Raw genomic sequence first — 15564 nt, forward strand, 5'->3', positions numbered from 1 at the left:
ATCTTCTTCACCCTGTGATGCCCTGGTGACCCCACTCCAGGGTGCCTTCCCAGGCCAAGGGTCTGGAGCTTCCTAAAACAAAGCCATAAAAATTCTCCTCAAATGAAAATGGATCCCGGAAAGTGCCTTTAGTACACAGAGATCCCGTAAGTCTGAGGCTCCTGAAGTAGAGGCCAGCTTTCTGAGAAGTTACAGAAATGAGGCTGCCATTGTCCAAGGGCTAGGGGGAGCTAGGGGTGGGGGGTGGGGGTGGGGACACTATGGGTTGTTAGTACCTGCTAAGGCCATTAAATTCTTCTCCCCCAACCTGGCAAGTTCAGAGCCCAAGGAAGGAATCGCATTCCCACAGTTACCCTGGAGACCAAGAGGGTTCTTAAAGGTCAGCAGGTGTTGGCAGGGCGTCCCCTCAGCCTTCACAGTCTCTGTCTGTCGTACTACCTCAGCCCCACGGCTGGCCACACTCATAAAGCAGCTTCAACGGAATTCTAAATGATCAGGGAAGCTCCCCTCAGAGAACCAAGGGTCTGAGCTCTGAGGAAGGGCATTGTGGCTTCCAGAAGCTTCCTGTCATAAAGACCCAGCCCATTATGGGAAACCCACCCTCTTCAGGTTAAGTCACACCTTAACCTGTTAATGTTAAAGTCAGTTTTCTGTTACTATATGTGTGTATATATTATATGTTGAGATGAGAAAATTTAATTTACATGAAAAAAGACTTATTTTGGCTCATAGTATTAGAGGTTTCAACCCCTGGTCTCCTGACTCCTTCACTTCAGGCCTGTTGAGGCACTGAACGTTACCATGGGAACAAGTGGCAGAAGAAACCCATGTACTTCACAGAGGCTGGAGAACAACGAAAGAAAAGAAGATGCCGGGGTCTCAGCATCCCCTTCAAGGGCATATCCTCTATGATCTAACTCTCTTCACTAGGCCCCGCCTCCAATGCTCTACCACCTCCCAACAGTGCCAACAACTGGAGAACACATGGCCCTGTGGGAAACATTTAAAATTCAGACCATAATATAATCAATCCAGTACCAAGCAATTAACTGGTTCTGGGTATTGGCAGTGAGCAAGGAGGGACTTATAGTCTACCAGATGGAGAAGCTAGGGCGGGAATGGCCACACCTCAATGGTTCCTATCCTGACCTTGTCACCTGAAATACCCTCTTATCTCAATGGATTTCATTGTTCACTTGTCTTCAAGACAAATGCCCTAAAAACTTTCATTTGTCAAAACTCTGGAAGCCACTGCCCTGAGCCAACAGGAGGGGGTGGGGGATCGAGGCTTTGTTATCAGAGGAGGAGACTATTTCATTGTCCTATCGAATTAATCCAGTATGTACTTGGCCGTGATCATTACTACGCCCTTCACTACCAGGCCAGCTCGGGAATGAACATTAATACATTCCATTCAGTCTCTTTATGGGGAGGATGGGATCCTGGTGGCCCTTGACAGAGAAGACTGGAACGTGATACAACAGAAGACTTTTGAAATGCTAATGCACGCTTCCTGCAACTTAATTTTATTATATATATATATATATATGACATTTCACAGTTCCGTAGCCTCAGTAGCTAGAACAGCGTCGTAAAACTGACAACATGGTGATTTACAGAGGAGAGTCCATCCAAGGGGAATGGATGGTAAGCCTTTAAAGACCCTGTTTAGCACCTCTTACCTGGGGTCAGTGTTCATTTCAATAGTCATAAAAGTGTTCCGTTAAATCACTCGCAGAGTGGCTCGGCTCCTCTTCTCCATCTTCGTGTTGGATTATGGAGCTAATGAGGCAGAACCCCGCAGGAAGGGCCAGAGTAGGCTCATGGGGGTTTCCCCTGAGTTAGGAAGTACCAGAGAAGGCTGACTTGAATTAAAGACCTGCAGAGGAGCCGAGGGCAGGAAGAGCCAGGCTCTGAGCACAAAGGGTTTCCACCCTGAAGTTGGAAGGCAGTGCTGGGTTCCACTCCATCCCAGCCTTCTCTCCGCAGGCTTCACAGGCGCAGCGTTCACCAAACCAATATTCATAAAAACCCAAAACGCAGTCAGACCTGCAGCCAGCAGCATAGGAAGATGAAAGAGGGCCCACTGCATGCCTTGTGGGATTTTCTAGACCTCAAAGGCAGCGAGAGGGGCTGCATAGATCTAACAGGGCAAAGGGGTTGAAGCCGAGCCTAAAGCAGGACCCGGATTAACAGATGACCTTGAAGAATGCATCTGTTGATCACCAAGAGACCCTGAGACAGTGACACCCTGAAAAGAAACACTCACACTCTCCTCCCCCCACTCTCTCTGTCTCTGTCTCTGTCTCTGTCTCTGTCTCCTTTCTTTTCTTTCTGAACTAAAATCTGTCGTTTCATAGTGAAATGTGCTGATTTTATACACGTTGAAAGGTTGGCTGGGGAAGATAGCTCAGTTGGCAAACTGCCTGTCATCCAAGCACGAGGACCTGAGTTCAATGCCCAGTTTAAGAGCTGAGCAGGCTGGTGCACACCCTGACAGCCACCACCCACCATCCCCTACCTGGCCTGTCCTACCCACCCTGGGATCATTTGACTTCTCAGTCGTGCCAGCAGCTTTGGAGATGGAAAAACACACAAAGAACAGAGTAGTGTGCCCTCTGCCATGGCCATGAGCCCACCTACTCCTGAGACGAGACGGTGCAGGCCAGGGGCTGGGGGAGGTCTTTTGATGAGTTCTTCAGGTCGTTGTGTTATTGATATACACGCATACGTAGCTTTTAAAAATATCCGCAGGGCTTCAAGGGCCATGGCCAAGTACAGAACGCTGAACACCTGTCACGCCCAGAGCCACATGGGAACCTTTGGCACGTGTGAGATGTGCAGTGGGGTGGAACTGAGAAACCACAATCACTGAATCCCAAGGCACCTGGCTCCAGGGTACAGGGAGGCTGCTCTCTGAAAACACTAAGTCACAATACTTTCTGTGCTCCCACAAGCCTGGGCATCAGTGGAAAGGATCCATTCCGAGACCTGACATACCATCTGGCCTCAGTTTCCTCATCTGTGAGATGGACAGATGTCCCCAACCCATGCTCTCTGCATGACTGATGGGAGGAGGAAGAAGATGAGGAGGGGGAAGAAGAAGAGGAAGAGGGGGAGAAGAAGGTGGAAAAGGGGGAGAAGGAGGAAGAGGAGAAGAGGAGGAGGAGGAGAGGGAGGAGGAGGAGCAGGCAAGCCTGGACTACTTAGCATGGAAACCTCTGTAGGTTCCCAACAAGGATTTCTGACCAGGACCTGCAGCCTTCCTGTCAGGGGAGCCCTTTGTCAGCTGACTTCTGCTTCAGCTGCTCTGGGAACCTGTGCAGCATTCTTGGGAGAGCAGGAGACTGCTTGGGTCTAACCACAAAGGCAAGCCATACCACAGCTTCCCATAAAATGCGGGGGCCCTAAGAAACTGATCCTCCACTGCTAGGAAGGGCAAGCCATGTCAGGGACACTGGTGACAGCACTCAGTCCCAAGCTAACAAGTCTCAAATCCCACTGGGGTGTTGATCCCACCACTGTTGCCTGTTGCTCTCTGCAGCTCTGTGTCCACTCCCCCACATGGGGAACAGCCCAGCGTGGGGACATCAGACCAGGATGGCCAGCCATGCAGGATTGTGACCAGCCCACATGTCAGGCCACTCCTGTGGACCTGTAAGTCCTGAATGCATGTGAGCCTTGATGTACACACCATTCTTCCCTGGCGTGTGATGGACAGCAGGCCACTTCTCCAAACTAGCGCTGCCAAATAATGTTTTGAACTATGGTTTCACTCTTACTTATGTGATGGCTGGAATTTTTCGGATTTTGTAGGCTTTGGGGGAAGGAGGGCTCACCCTGCTCATAGTTCACCGATAGAATCCAGGCCAAGTGCCATAAGGGCTTCCCCCTCTGGAGCAGGGTAGGGCAGGGGCATGGCAGAGAGGAAGCTAAAGCCTAGAACATTCACACTGGCCTTCTGCCAGCTTCCCTGGTTTGAGCAGAGAAGTACCAGGAATATTTGTAAATGTCTGGGCTCACCGGTGCCAGTATGGTCAGTGAGCCCGGGGAAAGCCCAGGATGCATTGGAGAATAGCCAAGAGTTCAGTTTGGCTCCATCTGAGTAGGAACAGTGGGAGATGAGGTGTTAGTGGAGCTTAAATGCCAGGCAGGGGAGGGCAGATTTCCCATGAGAGGCTCAGAGCAAAACGCCATATTCCAGAGAAACAAGGTCCTGCCATGGAGCCACTATGGGGCGATAGAGAGAAAAGAGTAGATTTGGAGGGACATAGGATGGGGCGACTATAACTGTAAAGATGGGGAGAGGTAGGTAGGGGAGGGGCTCAACCCTCCTTTTCTCAAATAGCCCAATCACTCAGCCAGCCAGCAGCCCTGTGTGTGCACAAGCTAAAACAGACACCGCATGGCACTGCTGCCAAAAAGTAATTTGCCATGGGTCAAGATGCAGAGATTTCCAAACTGACAGATGGTGGAGGGGTCTTGGGAGAGGGATCCAGGGGCATTTTTCTTACTGAGACTTGTCCTTGGACAAAACGTATAGCACAGGCCTTTCTTTCTCAAAGATAGATGAAAGAGGGTGGGGGGGGGAGATCAAGATCCCCACACAAGGAGAAGAACCCCCGTCCCCATGTCCCAGGACTTTGCGACACAGGCACTGCCTCTCCGGGAAAAGGTATCAGCAGAGGTCTGTGGCATCTCTGAAAGGGGTGGCAGTCACTCTTCCATTCAGGGCAGCTCCTGAGCAGACTGGGTGGTTCAAGGGAACAACAAAAGCCTCCTGCCTAGGGAGAGAAAGCCTCCTCTAGCAAAGAAAACGTGTGTTTATGTCATGATGTTGAAGTATGTCGTGGTTCCCAAATGGTGCCACTGCTGGCATCATGGCCAGATCTCCTTGTTGTGGGGACTCTCATGTGCCTTGTAGTATACAATTTCTGGCCATCACTCTGTAGAGGCCAACAGGAAACTGCCTTCTCCCTTCACCATCCTCATTGAGACAACCAAAACACGGGGACTAGTTGAGAACCACAGATGTAGACTGAAGGGTCCTGCCTCCTCTCCCCACCCTCCATTCCACTTCCTAATATCATGTCCCGCCTACCATCTGTTCTGTCATAAAGCTCCAGGGACTAGGTGTAGTGACACGGGCCTCTTCAGATTGGGACAGGAGGATTAAGAGTTCGAGGCCAGCCTGAGGTACACTGGTGAGTACCAGTCCTCAACCTTCCAGCCCCTTGTTTTCTTCACATTCTCCTAGGGATCCCATTTCAAATATCTCTTGAGTGTGGATGCATTGCAAGGTTGCATCCTAGCCTAGACCACCTCTCCCCTGAGCCCTAGGCTGAGGTCACACAGCTCAGTCCCCATCCACCTACCTCTGCTAAAAGCAGTTCCTGATTCCATCTTCTGTGTCTTCTCTCAGTCACTCAACAAATAGGCCAGCGCCCGGCTGGCATTTCAGCCCCCAGCTCGGTAATCAGCTTCAGATCTTCTCTCCCTATCCATCCCCAGCTCTCATCTATCATCATTCAGTCAATCCACCTCCAGCTGATGACCCAGACTGTCAGCTTCACAATCACTCACGGTCTAGCCAAAGCCCTTGGCACCACCACACCAGCCTCCTGTCAGTTCACTGTCCCCTTCACATAAACAGTGAGCAGAGCCTCCTCCTGACGGGCTGCCCAAGCCAGCCTGGTCCTTGCCTCAGCGGCTCTAAGAAGAAGAACATAATGCAGATGTGACTGTGAAGTCTGAGGGTACAACAGTCTGGACTTTGGAGAGAGGTATCTTTGTTCCCTATGCTCAGACGGCCTTTCTACCAGCTCATAGGAGGGGTGCTATGAAAGCAAGGAGTCCACAGGGGACTGAGGCGCCATGCTGGGGATGCTGGAGGGCCCTCTGACTCCCTGATATCAAGGGATTAACCTGCCTAGGAAGCTGCCACCAGGGTGTCCTATTAACACAGCTGGGGATTTTGGAGCACCTCTGCCACCAGTCTGAAGTCCTCCTGTGACTTCCAAATGAAATCCAAGCTCCTTCCAGTCTGTCACCACAGGGCCAGCTCTGCTCCAACCTCCTCCCTTACTGAAGTTGTTAGGGTTCCAGATCTGTCTCTGGCAGCCCCAGCAACCTAGAGACGAATAGGGACTGGAAAGATGGCTCAGTCAGTGAAGTGCTTGCCAAACAAGCCTGAGGACCTGAGTTCAATATCCAGAACATGCATTAAAAAGTTGGCATGGTACGTGAACCCAGATGACAAAAAAACAAAAACAAAAACAAAAACAAAAGTCAGCCATAACGGTGTGCCTCTATAATCCTAGCACTGGAGGGAAACAGAGACAGAAGGATCCTTGGGGCTCATTGGGCAGCCACACTAGACTATTTGGTTAGCCCCAAGCCAATGAGAGACCCTGTCTTAATAAATAAGCAAGGTGAATGGTTCCTGAAGATTCACTCACTCTCTCTCTCTCTCTCTCTCTCTCTCTCTCTCTCTCTCACACACACACACACACACACACACACACACACACACACACACATACACACACACACACACTAAATAAAACAAACTTTAAAAAACTAAATGAATAAATGAGGGAATTGGCAGAAGATCCAAGGGCCTGGAGCCCCTCAGCTGGTGTCCACGGGCAGTGTGGAGAAAGCTGGCATCAGAACCAAGTGCAAACCACCCTCCAAAACAGACTGCTAATGCCTAGTTACGAAGTGCAGCCATGACTGAGCATCCTCTGGAGGATAATTAACCAGAAAGCATGCTATGTTTATTCATAACTCCTTCTGCCATGGTTTCCCCCCTTTGCATGCAAGAAGCAAGCCTGGACCTTGGGTAGAGGTCAAATGGAGCCAGGGAGCCAGGGAAGGTGAGGGGAGAGGGGTACCCTTCTGGGTACCCTTGCCTCAGGACACAGAGAGAGGAGAGAGGGACTTGGCCCATAGAGGCATCTTTTCTCCTACACGATGGCTCACAGAAGGCTGCCACTGAGAAAAGCCCCTCAAAGCTTGCTTCTTCACTCCAGAAGCCAAGGGCCTGGCTGAATCTTCTTTTCTCACTGGTGCTTAGGAAGATATAGAAGGCTATCAGCTAAGCCAGCGGAGTCGTAGGCTAAGGGGGAAAAGGGAGTCTCTATTCTGGAATTCCCTTCTTCATCTGTCCTGCCTCAGGGATATGGTGGGACCTCAGGAGACCCTTCCTGGCACCTCATCCAAGCTCATTCTGAGCCTAGTCCTATCCTCACTGTCCCCTGAACTGCCAAGTTGCTTCCTGCCTGGGCCTCTGTGCTTTTCCAAATCCTCTCCTCTTCCTACATAATGACCTTAGCCACACAACTACCAGAGTAATGCTTTAGCACCTGTGAATTAGGCGAGGTCCTTTCCCGGTTTTAAAACCTCCCTATACTGCTGGGAAGATGGTACACAAGTGTGAGGTAAGGACTGGAGTTCCCTGATCCAGAGAACCCAGGTAAAATGCCAGGGGGAGTGGAGGCCTGCCTGTTCATAAGCCTCGGAAAGTAGAACTGGGAATCCCCAGAACATGCCGACTAGCAAGACTAGCCAAATCAGTGAGCTCTGGGTTTGATTGAGAGACCTTGCCTCAGTGATTAAAGTGGAAGAGCAATTGAAGATTTCCAGCATCAACCTCAGGACTCCACATGCATGTTCATACATGTGTGTACACACATGCACCCAGCACCCATGAAAAAGGAGAAAAAAATTAATTCCCTGACACTTCCCATCACTTTAAAGCCATTAGACCTCAACTCTGTTCCACCCAGTCATTTCCTGCCCACCTGCAACTGTGTCACACACCCTGCCATGTCAGCCACGCCGGCCTGCAACTGTGTCACACACCCTGCCATGTCAGCCACACCGGCCTTTTCTTAGTTCCCATCGCACTTTAGTGCCGACAAACACACACGCACACACACACACACACACACACGCACACATACACACATACATGCACACGCACACACACCTCAACTTGGGAGTTTTGAACTCTTTCCTCTAAAGTGTCCTTCTAAGGCATAAAGATAACTCAGTTGGTAGGCTGTTTGCCTAACATGTACAAAGCCCCGAGTTCAATCCCTGGCACTGCATAAAGAGTGAGTCATATTACATGCCTGTGATCCCGGCACTGAACTGGAATTATAGACAGGAGGAGAAGGTCACGTTCAAAGGCTGGCATAGCTCATCAGTGGTGAAAGGCACTTACGCAAGCCTGGTCCTGCGTTGGATTCCTGAGACCCATGTGGTAGAGGGAGAGAACCAACTCCTGTAAGTTATCCTAGACAGACAGATGGACAGACACACACAAATAATAATAACAATAACAATAATAATAAAATGAAATACACCCCCTCAAAGACAAACTGTTCAGGCTCATCCTCAATGACATAGAAAGTTCTGGGCCAGCTTGGGATATCTAAGATCTTCAAAAAGAAAAATGTCCTTTCCCCCAGTCTCCTCACCTTCCAAGTCTCAGGTCTCCCTCTAACTACAGTTGATCCAGAATCCATCCACCAAGCCAGGAAAGGCAAGAGACCCCCTCCTCTGTTCTCCCGCCTCACCTTTTTCTTCATATCCATCATGCTTGTGGCCCCATCTCCTCTGTGTGTGTTTTCCCTACCCCTCTGACATCCTCCATAGACAGGGGGTCTGTGACAATATGGGGTAATAGAACCACCTCGCAGCAGAGAAGACTTAGAACAGAAAGTGGATCTCCTGAGTGCGAAGCTGTTCCGAGGCTTCTTGACCTGCTGCCGGCTTCAGGTCCCGCCCACACCACCCTGCTGTTCCCTCAGTAGAAGCACATTAACTTGTATTCCTTCTTTTCCAAGGGGGTGTGGTAGGTAATTAAAACGCCATCTGCTATAGAAGCCTCCAAATCCCTGTAGTATGCCACAGTAAGGCTGAGTTTGCCACCCTCATCAAGTCTGACGGGGTTGGGCAGCTCACCTCCAACAGAGTCGAGGAGACCATGGTCCTCACTCCCACTTCTGCCTGGCTGTCACGGGGTCTCTGCAGCGGGAGGCCGAAGTGTAGATAACGGCTTCATTAATCAGGGCTCTCCAGAAAAACAGAGTCAACAGGAACTGGAGGTAGCAGTAGAGACTGAGATAGCGAGACAGACAGATTCTGAGTGGGGAACTGGTCTACACCATTCTAGAAGCCAACCAGTCCCAAGCTCTCTGCTGGTGACAGACTGGAATCCCAGGAGACCTAGAAAGACTAACAGTATCCGTCTCATTCTGAAAGTCGGGAGTTTTAAGATCCAGGAAGGGCCAGTTTATAAATTGTCTTTGTTTCCGGGACAAAATACACTGATAAAAGGGAGGGAGGAAGGGAGGGAAGGAAGGGAGGGAGGGTTTATTTCGGCTCACAATTCCAGGGAACGGTCCACCTCGGCAGCAGGAGTCAGAGGTCACTCATCACATTGCGTGGGCAATGAGGAAGGGAAGGTGAATGCTGACTCTCGGTTCTCTTTCTCCTTTCCATGCATCCTGAGAGCCCAGCCCAGGCAACAGTCCCTCCCACAGCCATACATGCCCACCTCTGTTAAACCAATCTAGATAATCCCTCAAAGACATGCCCGAATGGTTCTAGACCCTGCCTATTAACCAGTCAATATTAATCATCACGGCCAACATCCTACCTCAGTGGCCTCTCTTCCTCAGCCTGGTTGTTCTACTCAAGCCTTTGACTGGATGACAACATCTAATCATATGGGCTCCCCTGACTGGAAGAGAAATGGTGGGGTGAACACTAAGGAACCAGGAAAGGACACACAACAGCCTTTCCTGGGGGGTATAGAAATTTCTGCTCTTCCCTCTCCATCCAGAGTTCTGCACCCAATCTTAGAGACCCAGCGCACTTTCCGAAGTGCAGAGTAAGTGGCATGTGATTACAGGAGATACTTTTTAATGCCCCTTCCCCTAATGCTACCAAGCAATAGGCAGGTGATGCTTGCCAGTATCACTCTTTTCGTAGGGCTGTGGTTTGAACATGGGCTCTGCTGCCCGTTTGAAGCGAGTATCCTAACCACTGAGTAACGTGCCGAGCTCACACCTTTGCACATATCCTGAGCAGAGGTATTTCTATCCTCCGAGAGAGGACAAAGCAAGGAGCGGGAGACACATGGGGTGGCCTAACTCATTGAGGCATCCCCAAGCACAGAGATGGGGGAAGGAGAGAGGGAGGGGAGGAGAGGGGAGGGGAGGGAAGATGAGAGAGAGAAAGAAGAAGAGAGAGGGGGGAGAACTGTGGGAGCCAAGAAGCTCACCCTGCATCCACAGATAGTCGTCCTAACCCCCCCACCCCACCCCCACATTCAAGACTCATCTCTGCTGAGCTGTGAGCTCTGGCTCGGCAGGCACCGGGCCTGTCCTGCTTGCTAGTTCATTCCCACCACATCTTGGCAGGTAGTAGGTGTTCAGTAAAGAATAGCTGAACACGCAGGAATCCTTCGCCTGCATAAAATTATTTATTCAGTCACTCTGTGTGCCCGGCATTGTATGAAGTGTTGAGGACACAAAGGTAATAAAAGCAGGTCTGGTCTCTGTCTGAATGCAACTCAAAAAGATGTTTGTTTACACTGGAGACCACAGCTTGACAACTGAACTGTAATGAAGAGTGAAGCAACACCAAGCCTCCTAAGTCAACTGAAAATGTAAATTACCTATGACTCTATGGGTAATTAGCTAATACGTTTATTGCCAATCCCAAAATGAGGCAAGCGAGAGGAATGGGGACAGCAGCAGAAAAACTGAAACCGGTTGTGCTTATGGAAGCGGGATGCATCCAAGTGCCCTCTAGTATGGCTTTGGAGCAAACCCCTACCTAGGCTGGCTGCACCTTGGTACTCAAAGCTGGTGTCAATAACACGCTCTAGAATAACCCAGCCCCAGCCTCAAGTCAGCAGGGCTTCAACAGGTACTTGAAAGGAGCCCAGCATGACAGTTCTCTGATGGAGAGAACAGAGGAAGAGGATGTCCAAGCCTGGGTCCTATTCCCAGCACAGAACACACACACACACACACACACACACACACACACACACACACACACACACACACACACACACAGAGAGAGAGAGAGAGAGAGAGAGAGAGAGAGAGAGAGAGAGAGATCACCTAAACACCATCCCTGAACAGAGCCCAGGCAGTTCCATTCTATAAACAGTCTAGGGTGTTGGAGACCTTGGACATGGACTTATCATCCTCACATTGCGCCCATCTCAGGAGTGACACCAGAGTTTGTCACCTAGTGACCACACCTCCGTTGGTGACACCCAGGTCACATGAAGAGTGCATCCACCCCAAGGAAAGTCCATATGAACAGAGGTTGCTCCTACAGGCCTAAGCACCTACTACTACCTCACCTACTACTGAAATCTTTCAGCAGGATTGTACTGAGCCTCCGTGCACCCTCCAAGTCTCCCAATTATTGGGGTGGGACTGAGGATATGGCTCAGTGGGTCAAGTACTTGCCACACAAGTATGAGAACCTGAGGTCGGATCTCCAGAACCTACATAAAACCAGATGTCACAGTGGACCTCTATAATTCTCCAATGCAAGAAGGAAGGCTGAGTCAAGAGAATCCCCAGAAGGCCAGCTACTCTTGTGTACACAGAGGTGAACAATGAGAGAAAATTGTCTCAAACAAGGTGGAAGGCAGAGACCAACCCCTGAGGTTGTCTTCTGACCTCCACAGACTTGCCATGGTATGAGTACCTACACACACTCATACCTATCAACAGACAGACAGACAGACAGACAGACAGACACACACACACACACACACACACACACACATTAAAAAAGAAGAAGGAGAATGCAGTGGTATGCAGACACTTTTAACCTTTTAACAAGAGCTTTTCATTGGTGGCACCCTTTGAAACATAACATTATGTCCAGGCTGGGCCATGCGCCAGCCATTAAATGCCTTTCTGACATAAGAAAACTAACACCAACTTGGTGAGAATTGGAGACATTTCATTTCTGTGGCTAGGAAGTACCAGAGTCTCATTTGAGCGGGTGCTGCTACATTTGTGAGTCTAGCTATGTTCAAGTTCACTGGGAGAGGAACTGATGTGAAGACAAACTCGGTTCTCCAGCAGCTGAAATTGTATGGCCTCCTGCTTTCTGGGAAGGGGAGGGTTAGTGTGACATGAGGGCCTCTAGGTTCTTAACTTAGCGAAGGAAATAATTCAGTCAAGAGACAGAAACAGTTTAAGCAGAAATATATTTGGCTAGAACACATCAAAGAGAGATTGCAGTAAAAGAGTTTATCTCAAGATGGGGCAGTTGCCAAGTGGGTCTGTATTGTGAATTTTTAAACCTGTTTGTGTGTGTGTGTGTGGGTGTGTTCATACCTACAGAGTCTAGAAGTATCAGATTCTCTGGAGCTGTGGTTACACGCATTTGAAAGCCACCTAATACAGGTGCTCAAACTAAACTCAAGTCCTCTGCAGTAGCAAACTACTAAGTCACCTTTCCAGTCCCTTAACTGTGAATTTTAAAGATGCTTTAATGAATATTTATGAGGCACATGGCATGCTCATGAGGTAAGCTAACCCTGTTTTCTTTTCATCAGGATGGACTTGATTTTCCTTTTAGGGTATTTCCTCCCATGATCCTCTAGAAAAGCCAACAATAGGGAATGTAGTAGCTTAGATTAAGGGTCCGCCATAGTCTCAGGCATTTGAACAGTTGGCTCCCAATTGATGATCTGTTCAGGAAGTTTAAGAAGTGTGGCCTTGTTGGGGGAAGGTATGTAACTGGAAGTGGTCTTTGAGGTTTCAAAGCCTCTCATCATTCCCAGTTTTCTCTCTCTGTGCTAGGCATGAACTGTGTGAGCCCTCAGCTCCCTGCTACTACTGCTGCTGCTGCTGCTGCTGCTATTGCCATTCCTGCCTCCCCTCCATGACAGACTCTTATCCCTCTGGAACCATAAGTCACAATAAGCTGTATAAGTTGCTGTGGTCATAGCTTTTTATCACAGCAATAGAAAAGTCACTAATACAGGCGTTATGTAAACCATCATGCAAGTAACATAGTGACGTAGATCTTATATGGATGTTGGCCCTGTGTTAGTGTATTTGTGGGAAGATGCTTCAGGAATAGTGGGGACAGCGTAGCCATAGCTTTAAGGATGTATAACCACAGGGGCAATCTGACCACTTCATTGCTCCTCATTTACACGGTTTTGAGCCTGCTTAAGGAAGACTTCTAGCTTCCTCATGGACACCCTTCTCTCCAACATCTGTGAAGGCAGGAAGGAGGAAGCCAGTGCTACAATACTTTGTCTGCAAAATGAAGGCTGTACTACCCTGGGGCAGGGGAGTAGAAAGAGGTCTAGGCCTCAGCCCACCTACTATATGCCAGGCGCCATGCTAGTCACAAATAGCACCATAGCTATAGGACAAACAAGTCAGCCATGAGAGCCACCCTGGTTGAAAGAAGGTCACTTATGCAGACATGACAGTTGTCATAGTGTATGTCCCATCTCCTCACACCAGCGGGAAGCAAGAGGAACCCCATGTCTGCCAGGAAGCCTCAGCCATGGCACGCTAGGTGCCCAAACTCTGACCACCTGATTTTCTTACCCTCCTTAAAATCTGTCACTACCCAGCAGCTCTTATAAGCAGTGTCAGTTCTCATAGCAGAGGCGTCCATGTCCCTATGGGCACAGAGCACTGACTGGTCTCCATATACATGCACATAAGGGTATACACTGGTACTTTCATATGCTCACACAAACAGGTGCGCGCGCGCGTGCACACACACACACACACACACACACTGTTTTAAATACAAGGAGTAGGAAACTAGCTAGTGCATCATGTTCTAGACAGAGTAGGTACAGTTATCAGGGACTCTTCTAAATTCTGCATCTGTGGGTGACAGAGGGCCACTGGCACCTTTGTTCTGGAAGGGGCAATAGAGACTTCCAGGAGGAAGGGGCATTAATTATATCGGGAGCATATTAGTCCTTATGCCTGAAATGCCTGACAGGAAGCTCAAGAAAGGAAGGGTTTAATCACAGCCTACAAGTCATTCCATCATAACAAGGAAGCTGTCATCATCAGAAGCAGGAAGCCAGCTGAAGATAACCAAGTTAACAGGAAGTAGGGCTGGGCTATAAAGCCTGAGGGTCTTCCCTGGTGACCTGCTTCCTCTAGCAAGGCTCCACCTGCTAAAACTGATGGGGAACATTTCACATTAGAACCACAATAAGAGAGGGCCACATAGGAAGCTGTTGGAAGCCATTGAATAGAGGACAGGTATCATGGGGGGAGCTCTTGGGAGGCATGGCAGTCCCTGGTGCTTCTACTTGGGCCATATCTCTTACGATAGTGAGCAAATGGGCGAAGAGCAGAGGCAGAAAACCCTGGAGGGTAAGGCATGCAGTGCAGGCACCACCTGCAGGATGACGGACGGGGCTCTGCAGGACATCCCCTCAGAGCTGTAGAACCTAACAGCTTAGAGTAATGCTCAACCATTGTTGGATTGATTGGTTTTAGACCCACCTAGGAGACGCACCTCTGAATGTGTTTGTCAGAATGTTTCCAGAGAGGTGTAACGGAGGAGGGATGTGTTAGTTACTTCCCTGTTGCTGTGATAAAACATGACCAAGACCAAAAGCAATTTATGGAAGGAAGAGTTTATTTTGGCCTACAGTTCCAGAGGGATACTGGTCTATCATGGTGGGGAGGCACAGCGGTGAACTGAGAGCTCTTGGCTCCAAACTCAAGCATAAAGTAGAGAGCAAACTGAGAGCAGGGCCAGGGATTGAGTCTCTAATCCCATTCCTGGTGATGTCCTTCGAGCAAAGGTGCGCTACCTAAAACTCCCCACAGAGCGCCACCTACCAAGAACAGAGTATTCAAAGACCCTAGCCTATGGGAGCTGTGGGAGCTGGTTTTCCATTCAAACCATTACAGGGAAGAACCACCCTGAACATGAGCAACTCCCCATCAGGCAGGGTCCCAGGGTGGGGAGAAAAGAGAGACCACAAGCGGAGCATCAGAATTGGTCTATCTCTGCTTCCTGCTTCCACATGCAATGTGTCCAGTGCTCTCCTGCTGTCAAACTTTTCCCAGCATGGTGGGCTATATCCCTTCTCAAACCGTAAGCAAAAATAAAGCCTCCTACCTTAGCAGTGTCTTAGTTTTCGTTTTACAGCTGTGAACAGACACCATGACCAAGGCAACTCTTATTAGGACAACATTTGACTGGGGCTGGCTTACAGGTTTAGAGGTTCAGTCCATTATCATCGAGGTGGGAGCATGGCAGTGTCCAGGCAGGTATGGTGCAGGAAGGGCTGTCTATTCAGAGCTGTTTTACATCTTGTTCCAAAGGCAAACAGAAGACCACTGTCTTCCAGGCAGCTAGGAGGAGGGTCTCATTGCCCACCCCTACAGTGACACACTTCCTCCAACAAGGCCACACCTCCTAATAGTGCCACGCCCTGGGCCGAGGATATTCAAACCACCACAAGCAGTTTCTTGTCCATCTTTCTTCACAACCATGAGAAAAGTAGCTGAC

At 49.4% G+C, this 15564-nt stretch overlaps 2 protein-coding genes across 7 annotated transcripts in view; one reads left to right on the forward strand and one right to left on the reverse strand.

The window, feature by feature from the left end:
* LOC148002862 (uncharacterized) overlaps positions 1–8773 on the reverse strand; it is a 115240-nt gene extending 106467 nt beyond the window's left edge. For both annotated transcript variants that reach the window (XM_087574945.1, XM_087574946.1), the window contains exons 1-2: positions 8586–8773; positions 8231–8302 (exon numbers count right to left, since the gene is read on the reverse strand). The gene's annotated coding sequence lies outside the window, so the exon portion shown is untranslated. The remainder of the gene's footprint in view (positions 1–8230; positions 8303–8585) is intronic.
* The window catches only part of Fstl4 (follistatin-like 4), a 433607-nt gene that overhangs the window by 352955 nt on the left and 65088 nt on the right, over positions 1–15564 (forward strand). For 2 of the 5 annotated variants that reach the window (XM_087571656.1, XM_087571657.1), the window contains exons 1-2: positions 5176–5204; positions 5654–5783. The gene's annotated coding sequence lies outside the window, so the exon portion shown is untranslated. 5 annotated transcript variants of the gene reach the window in all.

The sequence above is a fragment of the Rattus norvegicus genome, chromosome 10 (genome assembly GCF_021556685.1).
Source record: "Rattus norvegicus strain SHRSP/BbbUtx chromosome 10, alternate assembly SHRSP_T2T, whole genome shotgun sequence".
In the NCBI taxonomy this organism is placed as follows: Eukaryota; Metazoa; Chordata; class Mammalia; order Rodentia; family Muridae; genus Rattus; species Rattus norvegicus.